The sequence below is a fragment of the Saccostrea cucullata genome, unplaced genomic scaffold, assembly GCF_032062105.1.
Source record: "Saccostrea cucullata isolate Sc308-1 unplaced genomic scaffold, CSIRO_AGI_Scuc_v1 ctg561, whole genome shotgun sequence".
NCBI classification, from domain to species: Eukaryota; Metazoa; Mollusca; class Bivalvia; order Ostreida; family Ostreidae; genus Saccostrea; species Saccostrea cuccullata.
Genome location: NW_026920467.1, coordinates 76579 through 91657, shown reverse-complemented (window position 1 = coordinate 91657; position 15079 = coordinate 76579). Strand labels below are relative to the sequence as shown.

General features: G+C 34.6%; 1 long non-coding RNA gene across 1 annotated transcript; it reads right to left on the bottom strand.

The window, feature by feature from the left end:
• Nucleotides 1-42: 42 nt before the first annotated feature.
• On the bottom strand, nucleotides 43-6137 carry LOC134249396 (uncharacterized). The gene is made up of 3 exons (XR_009988268.1): nucleotides 6024-6137; nucleotides 665-859; nucleotides 43-531 (listed from the first exon to the last, which is right to left on the bottom strand). It is a non-coding gene; the product is annotated as an uncharacterized LOC134249396 (long non-coding RNA).
• Nucleotides 6138-15079: the final 8942 nt, after the last annotated feature.

Here is a 15079-nt window from a genome sequence, read left to right as displayed (position 1 = left end):
AAATAAAAATCAAACAAGATAAATGTACCGGTACATTTCAGTTTAATAATTATTTCTCACATTTAAAATGAGATCGCTAATTAAAAAAGAAGAAAACTATGACTGTTAATGTATAGAAATTCGCCATGCCGAATGCAATGTTCATAAAAGATCCTTTTGTCTTAAAGCTGAACACTACTCATAAACATAAGTAATCAGAGATTACATAGCTCAATTCAAACATTGATTACTTCAAGTAAGACACTGTCTCACATTTAACTAATAATCAAGAAGTTAATTTAAGGTTTGCAGCAACTTGAGAATAGACATCCAAATACTTGAAACTAGTTGCCCATCAAGAAAATGTAATTCAAATCCACGACCCATGTAAATGTTATCTTTTTTAGATCAACTTTCAAAAATCGATTCATCTTCTTTTTCTGAAAAGTAAGTCAGGTCCTGAATGTCGCCGTCTGGAGAAGGCAATGGCAAGAATGAATCGGGATTGTGCTTGTTTTTCTGAAAAGTCTTTAACTCATACTTCATGTATACCTGTCAAAAAAATATGCAGTAAAATATATTTTTAAATGATAATGTTGAATTTTTTTAAAGGTTATGTTTTAATTTATTGTAAAATAATATAATTGTTGTCTTGATTTTATGGGCACTTATAACATGTACTAACCGTTGATCTGGATGTCTTTAATAGTTGCTTTCCTTAAATTTGTGAACTATATTCAGATCACAAATTGTGTGTTCAAGTCATAGGTTTGTTCTTTCAACTTTATGAATGTCCGACGCCTGCTGGTGTTGCTGCAACAATAGAGTGGCCTAGATCATCAAAGTTCCACTGATGTTCACTTTCAGTGGTATCTGAACTCTACAAAGGAATACAGAAGCAAATGTTTATTTATAACACATACAAAAATTCCGAGTTACTAATTAAAATTCATCGAAATTTATTTATAGCATAGTTGTCATGTACTGTGAACTACTTTCTTATATTGGTAAAAGGTGAAAAAGTACAGTCAAACTTGTTTTAAGCTTTGGGAAGTCCAGAAACTAGCCACTTAAGACAGGTGGCCTCTTATTCCAGTTTGCCCAAGAAGTAGCCAGTCGGTCAATAAATAAACAGCAATAACCACTACAGTTGATTTAATTAAACATGTCAATTTCACAAAACCTTTGTATGTGTGTATACATATATTTATCCATGCTTATTTAAAAAGAATTCCAAATTTTTAAGGTTTTGTGCATGTTTCTGTTCCTACAAAACAGTTAAACTTCATACATTCATAAGTGTTCTTTTGTTACATTCAAATATATGATAATTGAATTACAGTATCATTCAAGAAGAAATACATGTGCCTTACTACTATCTATTTTTTTAATAAGAAAAAATACACAAGCTTTAATTAAAAGACAGTTTAATGGTGAATTAAATAAAGTATAAAAATTTATTTCAGTAAGTGTCAATAAAATCCATTCAAAAAACTTCACTATCACATGTTCAGGTAATGATCAGCAGTGTAACCCCCCCCCCCCTTTAATTAATCCTCGATCAACTAGTTTGCTGAAGTTTTTAAAGTCTGGTAAATTTTTCATATTATTTTTATAAAGCTGTCAGAATTTCTATCTAACATACAGACACACACAAAAAATTATTCAATTGACCAAAGATTTGTATTTACGCAGTTTAAAATCATTCTACTACAACACAGGTGTTTGTGCAGTAGAGCGTAACTAATCCCTATCGATCGTCTCCTGGGGCTCGTTTCTCAAAAAGTCGTAGATTTGTGCCTAAGTTAGTCCGACTAAAAAAGTTACGCCAAAATTTAGACGGGCCTAAATCGCATTTCAGAAAGCGGCGTAAGACTGGGTCTAAGACTAAGACCTCTCCGCTAGGTACTAAGCATGCGCAGATCGCATTTTATTTGGTTTAGAGACTACAATGACATGTGGCGGATCAAATTAATATAAAACTTGAACCTAAATAAAGGGTGTAAAGCACAGGAAGCACGAGCACACTTGCATGTTTTCCCTTTTCACCGTCTTTCAAACAGATCTATTACGCAAACCCATCTGTATTATCAAGTTCAAAACATTAATATACATGTAGTAGCGGATTCAGAAATCTTGAAAAAGGGGGCAGATTGAGGTCGGGTTAGGCGCCCACAGCCACACTGAACAAAACTGATTCAGTAAATCTTTTATTATAATTTTTGACACAGCCTCCCTCTATACATCCACAAGTTATATTAGATATCTACATTAAAACCAAATGATGTACATCCTACATGTACTTGCGAAAAAAAGTACTTGCAATTAAAAATAATTATCCTATGACAGTGTATGTGTAAAAGCCATATATGGCTAGGGGCTGGTGGAACAGGCTCGTAGCAAAAATTTTGAAAGTCTGGGAAGGGGAGGGGGGCAACCAGTATCTGAAGGAATTTTTTCTGTATTTAAAATACTTAAAACGCAGATAGAGAGTGAAAGGACAGAGCCCCCGACCAACAGGCGTACTGTGAAAAATTTATCAGTTATGAAATCGTAATTATCATAAGGAGAATTATTAAAACATGGATAAGAGATTTTTTTTTAAATAATCAGTTGTCTTAAAGACTATATATGGTTTTCCTTGGCTCCAGTTTTTGTTAAAATTTAGACGTCAATGAACCTCAATGAAATTTATGTTTTTTGAAAGGATAAAATTTATATATTTCTTTTATCTTTATATTGATATATTGATTTAAGTAATATGCAGAGAATTAAAGGTTTTTAGTGCCTTAGTTTTAAACAAGACTTCAAAAAATGACAATTTTGACATAGTAAGCGATGATTTTATATACGTGCGACGCCTTAAGAAATTTACACATGTAAAACATTTTCTGAATGGCGGCTTAAAAGTCTAAAATGGCCCATACCATATATAATTCTTTATAATTTCAATCAATTTATTCAATATGAATAGACATACATTGGCAATCAAGGTGATACTTGTACCTGCATTTATGATACATGTATTACACATTTTGGACATAGTTTTACATTGATATCGTCATGAGAATTTACATAGGCCATGTAGAAATACATATGCATATACACCATTTGCATTATAACACACGCATTCTCAATTTTAATGGAAATATTTTAGAAATCTATAATAGTTACTAGATTTATTGTCTGTAATATGGTTCACAAGAATTCGATTTAAAACTATTAAGCTTTTGCAAGTCATTAAGAAAAAACGATTAACTCATCTACTAGGGCTGGGCAATAATATCGATATTTCAATATATTGCAATACATCGACAAAAAAATATCGTATCGCAATACGATTTTGTAATATCGATATATTGGCAATATGCTTAGATTATGGAATTTTGTCATTAAATATAAAAATGAACTTATGAAAGGTTTGTTATTAAGCCAAACAGTAAGACATAAGTTGTTTTGTGGGAACATTTCAGAGCATAACCTAAATGAAATCAACAAGATTTTTTTTCGGTGTTGGTTACTTATCATGGTTATGTACATTCTGCATGTAAATTAAAGTAAATATAGTAAGAAAATATCATTAAAATTACATTGAAAATATTGCAATACATATCGCAATACAGTTAAAAATATCGCAATATATCGCAATACGAAATCTCAGGCCAATACCCAGCCCTACCATCTACACTTCTCGACAATGAACGGTCTTATGAACAGAATACTTTCAGTATAATACTCGAACATTTTACAAATTCAAATTTTTCTGTTTTATTAGTATTATATTTAAAGACATGCAATCAAAGGGGAAAATTAAAGAAGCATTGACTTGATTGATGGCATAGTTACCGAATACAATGTATTTCTTATTATCTAAAATATATTTTTAAAAATTAATATTGTTTGAGGATTTATTGAAACATTATACATTTCAAAACAAAAAAATATCCGGAACCTGGGGGGGGGGGATAAGTAATTGAGTGACCAAAATATTCAGCCGAGAAGAGAAATGCTGAAAGTGGGAATCAGCCCATAAATTATTCACCTTTTTAAAACAGAAAACGCATTATTGCAATAAAAAAACGGGAGGGTTGCAGCCCCCCCCCCACCGACAACGCGTGCCTACATTAAAAAAATAATAAAATCTGGCACTTCTTAAACTCCTACCCAACTAGAATTCGAAATTCTTAATTACAAATTTCTAGTTCATCCCACCTTTCGTGAAAAAAAAATCGATGGATTTTACTACCTGTCTACATAATGTTTTATGTTGTTTATTTATTTTCATGATTTTTCGCATATGATATAATTATGTGCATGTATATGAATAGGTATTATATCGCATATGTATAAAATGATATTTTTTTTAACTCTTTATGCTTAAAACACTTGTCCTTTTCACAAGTTGTGTACAGACTAAGAACTTACGCCTACTCATGAGCAGGCCTAGATTTAAACCAAAATTTAGTCTCGACTAAGTCTCCGCCTTTTTGTGAAACGCTACTTAGTCCGACTTCCGGGTTTAGTCACTGATTTAGTCCGGACTAAGCTTACGCTTGGTCGCAGGCCTTTTTGAGAAACGAGCCCCTGATAGTGAAATTCACAAGATAATCATGCTATACAAAACATTTGTTTTGACAAGAGTTGCAATTAGAGCTTCTACACGGAATCAAAATCTAACAGGTGTGAAAATACTGATAGCCCTGTATTAGCTAAGTCACATACTCTCACTGTAAATATTCAAAGTAATGATGAATTAAATTAATGTTGTAAATTACAAAATGTAGCTTTAAGCTTGAATATCATTAAGTTTAGCTATTGAAAAACTATTAATTGTGATTTAATTCTTTTAAATTTTCAATCGTCGACCTTGAAAAATAAGTACAAATTGATCTTACAGGACAATAATATTTTTTTCATTAACACAAACAGAGTTATATATACGTATCTAAAGGTAATTTGTTTAATTTCTTTAATAGGTGAATTTTATTATCGGGCACATAATTACACAAGCGAATGTGTAAAAAATGTGACATATTGGGTATTTTAACAACTGATTAAAATGTCCTGCACTCATTTATAAACATTGATTGTCATTTATCAAATTGATATACCACTAAATTTTACAACCTAATTATACAACCCCATGTTGATTCCTACGAAGCCTACTTGCTGTGAAAATTTATTGCAGTGACATTGTTAGTTCCATTTTTCCATTCTGATTTTCTCTCTATAGATTAAGGTACGATTACAAGTACATATAAACAAATGTGTGAAGAGTAGATAAACAATTGGTACGTATCTAGAATGAATTCAAAGAGAGAGAGAGAGAGAGAGAGAGAGCAATTATACTATGAAACAGGATAAAATTAAAGCCAAAAATATTCAATTTGAAAAAATTTAAACACAGAAGATTTAAAAATTAATCGGGAGGGGCGGAAGAGGGGTGAAAAATCCAGAGATTTTGTCTCCCGTCGGAAGAATAACATGTATTTATGTTATGAGATATCTGCATGTATTTACCATAGGTATAGAGAAAATTCGAATTAAGAAAAAAACACGATCGTTTTTGGAAGTACATAAGCCAAGTAGTACTCCAACACGGATTAAATTATGGAGATTTATTGACAGTTGGAGCATATTATATGGAAAATTTAAATGGTTTGGATTTTTATAGCAAAACACGAGTGAAAATACGTACCAGGTGTGCTTTGGATGTATTGCATGTGTATTCATAAATAATATTATCTTTTTTTACTGGCCAACGGGGCGACCTACTTGCAGAAAACCACTAGCCCGACCCCCGGGTATCGGTCGATTTTCGTTGCAGACCTCTGATTAAAAAAAGAACTATCAGTGCATTCATTATTATTTTTTTTCTACAAAAGCCCGTTTTCAATAGGTATGTGTTTATGTGGACTAGGGCCTACAGATTTCCTTTCCTTGACTTTAAATAAATTCTACAACTGCATAATGTACGTATGAAGCATGTCAAACAACTTACAAAGCTTTTTTTCAATGTGGTGCAACAAAATAGTAAGACTTACTGCATTTGCTTTTTGTGTTTCCGAATTTCCTCACTGCTAATACAAAGTGTCCAAACACAGCTACTTCCGTATTCTGCGCATGCGCAGTTAGTTTTAAATATATGCGCATGCTCAGGTATTCGGAACTCCTGGATTCAATTACCGAACTCCTCTAAACAGCAGATTTCTGAATGTCTGAGCGTTTTGGGCTAAGGACATGTCCAAAATTTGGACAAAGTCTTTGTGAGGTTTAATCTAATTTTAGGTTTTTCGACCTCATAGAGTAATTTTGAACGTAAATAGACCTCTTCATTATGGGGTTAATCCCACAGTACCAAAAAAACCCCACACTGCTGGAAAATACGTTCATTTTACCCCACAATGTACCTCTCGTAAGAACAGACGGAGTCTGTCCGTCCGTCCGTCTGTAAACTTTTCACATTTTCGACTTCTCAAGAACCACTGGGCCAATTTTGACCAAACTTGGTACAAAGCATCCTTGGGTGAAGGGGAATTTAAATTGTTAAAATGAAGGGACATATCCCCTCGCAAGGTGAGATAATCAAGAAAAGACAAAAATAGGGTTGGGTCATTAAAAAATCTTCTTCTCAAGAACCACTGGGCCAGTAAAGCTGAAACTTATGTGGAAGCATCCTGGGGTAGTGTAGATTTTAAATTGTTCAAATCATGACCCCCAGGGGAAGGGTGGGGCCACAATGGGGAATCAAAGTTTTATATAGAAATATATAGGAAAAATCTTTGAAAATCTTCTCAAGAACCACTGGTCCAGTAAAGCTGAAACTTATGTGGAAGCATCCTGCTATAGTGTAGATTCTAAATTGTTCACATCATGACCCCCAGGGGAAGGGCAGGGCCACAATGGGAATCAAAGTTTTATATAGAAATATAGAGAAAAAATCTTTGAAAATCTTCTTCTCAAGAACCACTGTGCCAGAAAAGCTGAAACTTGTGTGGAAGCATCCTGGTATAGTGTAGATTCTAAATTGTTCAAATCATGACCCCCGGGGGAAGGGTGGGGCCACAATGGGGTATTAAAGTTTTACATAGAAAGATATAGGAAAAATCTTTGAAAATCTTCTTCTCAAGAACCACTTGGCCAGAAAAGCTGAAACTTATGTGGAAGCATCCTGGTATAATGTAGATTCTAAATTGTTCAAATCATGACCCCTGGGGGAAGGGTGGGGCCACAATGGGGAATCAAAGTTTTCTATAAAAATATATAGGAAAAATCTTTGAAAATCTTCTTCTCAAGAACCACTGGGCCAGAAAAAGTTAAGCTTATGTGGAAACATTCTGGGGTAGTGTAAATTCTAAATTGTAGGAATCATGACCCCCGGGGGAAGGGTGGGGCCATTATAGGGAATCAAAGTTTTACATAGAAATATATAGGAAAAATCTTTGAAAATCTTCTTCTCAGGAACCACTGGGCCAAAAAAGCTGAAACATATGTGCCCATGGAAGGATCATGGGGTAGTGTAGATTTCAAAATGTCTAAATTATGATCAGTGGGGTAGGGTTGGGATGCATTATGTATAACAAGGGGGAAATCTGGTAAAGAACAGAATGGTCAAAGCTTCTCAGGTGAGCAATGTGGCCCATGGGCCTCTTGTTAGGGGATTTAACCACATTATCTACATTTGTCCATTACTTCAATGAATAAGCATTATAATAATATACATGTATATTGCATGTGCAATAAATCAAGGGCAAATTGATTAGAATTTTGATATTAGGGGTTTTTAACAACATGGACTTCCACATGACCTTTTGTGGTTTTGTCACCAATAAGAAAAAATAATTTTGAAAAATCATTGGTCCAAGTGTCCCCCAACTAGAACAAAAAAGTATTTACAACCATCGTGGTCTTTCCCTTTTAAAATTGAATATGCGTAACAACTTATTTCTGACTGTTTTGTAGATGATATTTTTGCCACCACACCTAGCAAACCAAAAGCAAAGAAGGAGAAGAAGACAGAAGCCCCCAAGAAGACTGCTACAGATGTTACAGATATATTTGATGATCCACTAAGTTGACATCCTGTGATTTAATACCCTAGAAATGTTATAAAATTGTATCAGAAAGGTGCTACTGTAACAATGGCAGGCAGTAACAATACCATACTAAGAGATTCTTACTTGTTATGAACAAAAGACAGACTTATTAAAATTCTATATTGATGCTATGGTTGTTAATTTCAGTTCTTGTATAACTGATAGTTAAGTTTTAAAAATATATTTATGAATATTCTACGACTTTGTTGGAGTTTTTATGAAAATTTGAAAAATCCTATATTTCCTAGAGGGGTGAGGTTCTTTTTTTTAGCAATGAGCACAATTTAAATCGAGCTTGCATAGACTATTTTTTTTGTGATGAATACAGCTGCAGTTTTGTTTTCGAGTATAAGACGTCTATTGTTTATGCTTGTATCACTGGGAGAGATATACATGACTATTTGGGCCAGCATTTTTTTATTTTTAGGTTTACGAACATCAGAATGAAAAAGTCCCGTAGGAGGAGGAAATAAAAAAAAAAATAAAATTATATTTTGGATACATTATCGACCATTCTACATTAATTTTTGCTTCTTTTTTATGCTCTCCTAACAGGCTTCTTGCCACTGGACGCATAAGGGTTACAAAGGGGAAAATACAACTTTAATTCTTTATTTCATCATCTACCTGTTGGGGGCAGTGATATAAATCTTTTGATGTTGGACAAAATACAGATTTTTTAAAAAAAAAATCATTCTTTTAAATCTCTTTTAATGTATCTTCATTTTTGTTTTTAATGTGTGTTAGGTAGAAATTATTCTAAAATATTAATATACTTGAGACCTTTAAAAGTAATAATTCCTTTCATAAAACAGACAGGGAGTATTCCCAAGGAGTATTGAGGAGTAGAGTGGAATTTTTTTCAATTAAGTGTAAAATAATTTTTCTGGCTGCCATAAACGATACTACATGCCTGTATATATTTGTATATTCTTGTTTTTAAATAGTTGAAATATTTCATTTCTTTAGGCTATTCTTTATTTCTTCCTCAAATGGACTTAACTTCTCCCATAGTTTTATTCATTACATCTGATGCATAAGCGACCTTTTTCTGAAGAATGATGCTAAGACTGTAAGCTATGACAGAAACCTAAACAATGTCTCTGACAATAGCTACCATGGGCAGTTTTAAACCTGTGGGAGGAAAATAATTTACAATTACAGACAGTTACTTTTGAATACGGATACATAATTATCTCACCAACATGTCACTTTGCAACAAAGTCGTCAGCATTTTATTGTTCTCTGAACGGGTGAAACGTTTTGAATGGCCCTCCTATCGATAAATATTTACATTAAACCAAGCTTTAGTGCTGCTATGGACTTGACACAAATCTCCCTTCATTGATTACCCGCCATGTTTAAAACCGGAAGTACGAGTTCGTAAATTTGAATTCTCGATCCCGACTCAAATTTGACATCGGAAAGAAAAAATTCTGTTTTTCTCAATTTTATTTTTTTTCTGAAAATTCAAAAACTTGAGCGGCGGGTTTGTAAACCTAAAAATAAAAAAATGCTGGCCTTGGTTTGACTTGTCTGGCTATCATAGAAACGATCATGACTCAAGACCTTGACTAGATCAGATATCTCAAGGTCTTGAAGAATGTGAATGCCATAATCTAAACTCACTTGAATCTCAGTTATTTGGCACTGCAGTGAGATACTCAGGTTGTGAAATGGTATCTTTACTCTATAGAAATTTTAATTTGAATGAAGACAGATTCTAGTCCAGTTGAGCTCTGTTAATCTGGATGCTTGCAAAGGATCCAAATGATATAAGCTTCCAGAAAACAGAAGGATACTTTTATGATTGGTATGGGGTATTTGTAAATTAAGGTTTTATCCTCATATATTTTGTCTGCTAAAAGGTGCATCCAAATTATTGAAAAAGATAACTTACTGTAATATGTTGTTGCTGCTGATTCAAAGTTATGTGATTATCTGGCATCATATACAAGATAAGAGTTACTGGGCAGAGAGAAACACATATAACGAGATGTGTTTGTGAAACACTATGTGCCCGGCGACAACACATGCAAAGTTAAAAAAACATATTTTTAGCATATAGGTCAGTCAAGGTCACAAGGTCATTGATCTTGGTGTCATTTGAAAGGGCTTAATTAGTGGAGTATACCTGCCAAATATTAAGTCTCTTATCTTACTTCATTCAAAAGTTATGGCGAAGGTTAAAGTTTCTTGACAAAAAAAGCTATATTTAGCATATAGGTCACAGTCAAGGTCACAAGGTTATTGACCATGGTGTCATTTAAAAAAGCATAATCAGTGGTGTATGCATACCAAATACGAAGTCTCTATCTTTTATGCTTCAAAAGTTATGGCAAAGCTTAAAGTTTGCAGAAAAAACTATTTTTAGCATATAGGTCACAGTCAAGGTCACAGTCATTGACTTGGTGTCATTTGAAAGAGCTTAATAGCCAGTTTCGAGATTGTAACTCTCCTGCAATAAAGGCGCAAAAAGTATCCATTTCAGCATTGAGGTGGGACACTTTGCTTATGTATACAAACGTGCATAAATAAATGAACGATTTCTATGGCTTTTAAAATTTATTTAATGTTATAGAAAGATAAAGATGTTAATCAGTGATGCATTTTATGATTTGGTCAAGCTCAACTGTGTATATTTATGAATCTACTTTCAATTATCGGGTACTTAAAAACGAAATAAACGTCGTGGTCTTCATAAAAGTAAAAGATTTTCTTGATTGTACAAACATTCCCTAAAAAGTTAGTGGGTTTTTTAAAGTTATAATAAGGTAAAAAATCAATGTGTCATTTAGATTTCCGACATGTAATGATCAGCTTTATGTTTACCGTATTTATTAGAGGTCCATATATCTCTTTCCTCGTCTGAAAAGTCTCACATGCACTGAATTTTCTTTTTTGTTCCGAATTTTTTTGCTTTAAAAAATGACACCTTTACTATAATTCGGTTGTTCTTGAGTTGAACAGTGCATCCTTACAAGTATATAGTAGATAAACCAGTATATCGTATGGAAGGGAATTACCGCCAAAAGTCTATGTATCTTGCTTTTATTCTTATTCTGCCTACTTCTTTATGCTTTGTTATTGTTGTAATTATATGTCACTTTATTGTTTTCGTATTCGTCTTTATTACATTACACTTGAGCTTTTATTGTTCTTTATATTGTCCTTACTTCTATGTTGCTTTATTCTTGTGGATACATTCTACTTTCTTTTAATTTGATACTGTTTTTTAAATAAACTATCTCTATTATCTCGATTACGAACGTAAATTCAATCATGTAAACAATGCCGCCTAGCGTTATAATGCGGCACTAAATTCAATGAAGACGAATGTAAGTTGTCCGAATTTAGTGCCGCATTATAACGCTAGGTGGCAGGGTGTTCGCTATACGAGTGTTGGTAAAAATAGGTAAGCAAACCCGGACCGGGGTTATTAAAGATTTTTCAATTTTCTGCCTTAATACTTTATCAATCGAACTTAAATTTTCAAATGATGTTTGTTATAAGTTCAGGTATGTACCCGATAATGCCATTCCCTCGGAAGATGGCAAGATTTCCCCTGGAAGACTGACTACATAGTGATGCTTCCTTCGGAAGACTATTCAGTGAGACTTCCCCCGGGGAGTTTCAATATATAGCTAGTCTTCGGTGGGAAATCTAGCTGTATATAGCAATTCGTCCCCCTTCATAGCAACCCCTCCCCCGAATATTTTTTTAAATTGTAAAACAATGTTTATATGTTAACGTTTTCAATTTTATAAGAAAAGTTATACGTCCTACATAAATAAATGTTTAAATGAAACCATTTTAATAGTGGTTAATGAGCTTAAGGTCTTACGCAAGGAAATAGCCAATCAAAATGAACTTAGTTTAATAATTTAATCATTTTAACCATTTAGTTTAACATAGATAACCTTCACGAGTACAAATGGATAATGAATTCCGCCCCCGCCCCCCCCCCCCCGGATGCCCCTCCACTCGGGTGCAATCGCCCGCGTGGCACTGTGGTTACGGCGTCTGCTCTCTGGTCACGAAACACAGTAGTAAGGAGTCAATCAATACGTCGTGGGTTCGAATCCCACTATGGGACGTGGAGTTCGGTCCTTCGGATGAGATCGAGAGCGTATTATCCGAGGTCCCGTATCGCAGTAGGTGCTGGCCCGATAAAAGATCCCCCACTGCCCAATGGCTATAAGCGCCGAGTATATAGGACAAATTTGCAGCTATCCAACGGCAAGAGGTGGCTTCTCCATTTGAGTTAAAAATTCTCAAATTTAAAGGGACGTTATACAATCATACCCCCAAGTCTCAATATATATACTGACTTCCGTCTGTACGACATCCTATGGGGTAAGTTTCACCGGTAGAGGGGAGGATGCCACGAAACATTTTCCTAAACGTAACATACTTTTTACTACTGGAAAAGTTCAGCGAAAGGCTTGTTGCCCCCATCCCTTACACTTTTTGTTGCAGTACTAATCACATGCTAATACAATGTAGTCAATTCATATATTAAAGTAGTTAAATGTACTTAGTGGCATATGTACATATGAGTTATATTTGGTACTGAAAAAAAGTTGACAACCCCCCCCCCCCCCACCACCAAATATAGAATTTTCAAGTTTTAAGATATTTTAACTCTCCTGAGTCCTGGCTGATGTATAATACGGTGCGTACTAAAAAATATTTCTTTTCTTTATTAAAAAGTGCTATTTCAATATAAAATATTAATGTATGAAAAAAGACTGGGGAGTTTCTAGTATGCCTAAGGTGTTGCCTTGTTCCAACTTTGCCTACCAATAACACTCCTCACTCCTTTGCAAAGCCCCGTCCCTAGAATCACACGCATGAGCAATTACTATCTGTCGTGAAATAAAGTTCAGTTCAGTGGAACCAGTGACGGATTTAAGGAGGGGGTGCATCCGGCGCCCCCACCCCCTAAAATTGTCAAAGTTAACATAAATCACAGTTTCGTCTAGAAAATGTAAATATGCCTACTTGGTAGACCTCATTTTTACCCTACAAAATATCTAGAACCCAGGAGCTTCCGGGGGTTCGCCCCCTGAGCCCCCACCAGGGCTTTGGCCCTTGACCTACTGGGAGCCTCAAGGCGGCCTCCAGACCCCTTGCCTTCTTTTGGCGCCCCTCTAACTTCAATTCCTAGATCCAAGCCTGGGAATGTCCTGAAAAACAACTCAATTTATAAATTTATAAAGGGGCATCTAGTATCAAAATATTTAACATTTTTATGTCAATTAAACTGTTTAACGGGAATTCAATTATCCAACAAATAACTTTAGTAGAGTGATATTTTTTCAGGCGAGAGAACTGTGACGTCGCATCGGTTTTGAAAATTCAAGCTATCCGCTGAAAACAACTTGACAAGCAAAAAAAAAAAAAAAACAAACAAAAAAACAAAAAACAAAAAAACCAAGGAAATTGTCCAAACTTGAAAATACATAGGCGTCGATCGGAACCGCAGAGAGGGGGGCCCCCACTTTTTCCCAAATTTTGACTTTTTTTTGAAATTTAACATTACTGCGTAGGTTTAGCCCCCCCCCCCCCCCCCACACACACTTTCCATGGACTCGATGCAGCATAGGTTTTAAATGTGGAAAGTGGTGGTGTTTTGAAAAAAAGAAATTGGCACTGAAATTTGAACCCCCCCACCACACACGATATAGGATTTTTGTGTGTGGACAGTGGACATTTCTCTCTCTCTTTTTTTTTTTTTTTTGCTTGTCAAGTTTTTTTTTTTTTTTTTTAAGGTCTAAAAAATATTTCTTACGCTTAACCCCCTCCCGCCCCAACTTTCACTTTGCTTCCGATGCCAATGAAATCATATTAAGGGGGCGGGTGGGTTTTGGGTTAGATTCAACTTCTGCTATAGTATCAAATTTAAATGTTATCCCTACCATACTACATTAACCTTATTTGACCCTTACCCTTACAAAAAGTGGGTCGGCCTTTCAATGAGCATATTCAGTAAAGTACCGGTATATAAAGTTATGTTTAAAAAAAGAGGCCGCTATCCCAGAGGAAATAAATATGGAGTTTCCATCATTGGATCGGGTGATCGGATTCGGCCTTCAGATGTTCGATTGATAAAGTATTAAGGCAGAAAATTGAAAAATCTTAATAACCCCGGCCCGGGTTTGCTTACCTAGTTTTACCATCACTCGTAGCGAACACCCCTGCCACCTAGCGTTATAATGCGGCACTAAATTTTGACAACTTGTATTCGTCTTCATTGAATATGCTTCATTCTTTGTGTGATTGAATTCACGTTCGTAATTGAGATAATCATTTAAGAAACTGTATCAATTTAAAAGAAAGTAAAATGAATTAACAAGAATAAAGCAACATAGAAGTAAGGGCAAAATGAAGAAGGATAAAAGTCAAAGTGAAATGCAATGAAGACGAATATGAAAACAATAAAGTGACATATAATTATAATAATAACAAAGCATAAAGAAGTAGGCAGAATAAGAATAAAAGCAAGATACATAGACTTTTGGCGGTAATTCCCTTCCATAATATCGATGATGCGATATATCCAATAATAAATATCTGTCCCACCTGTTTGTTTACGCGACAACCAAACTCCCCTCCACAACGAAAGAGCGCATCCAAGGGAGATAATCTCGAAACTTGCGTATTAGTGGAGTATGCATAACAAATATTCAGTCTCAATCATTCATGGTTCAAAAGTTATGGCAAAGGTTAAAGTCTGCAGACAAACAGCTAGACAGACAGACAGGACAAAAACAATATACGCCTCGGACCTTTCGATCCAAGCGCATGAAAATGATATGTTTGCCATTGTCTTAAAGTCCTCTCCCAGAATAATGTAAGCTTAATTATATTCTGTTTCTGATTTCCAATTTCAAAGTCATATCAAAGGTCAACATCAGCCACATGATATGTAAATTATCACCTTTTTATCAACTGTCTGACAGAGTATTCAACCGAATGAAAAGAATTACACAAAATGAGTT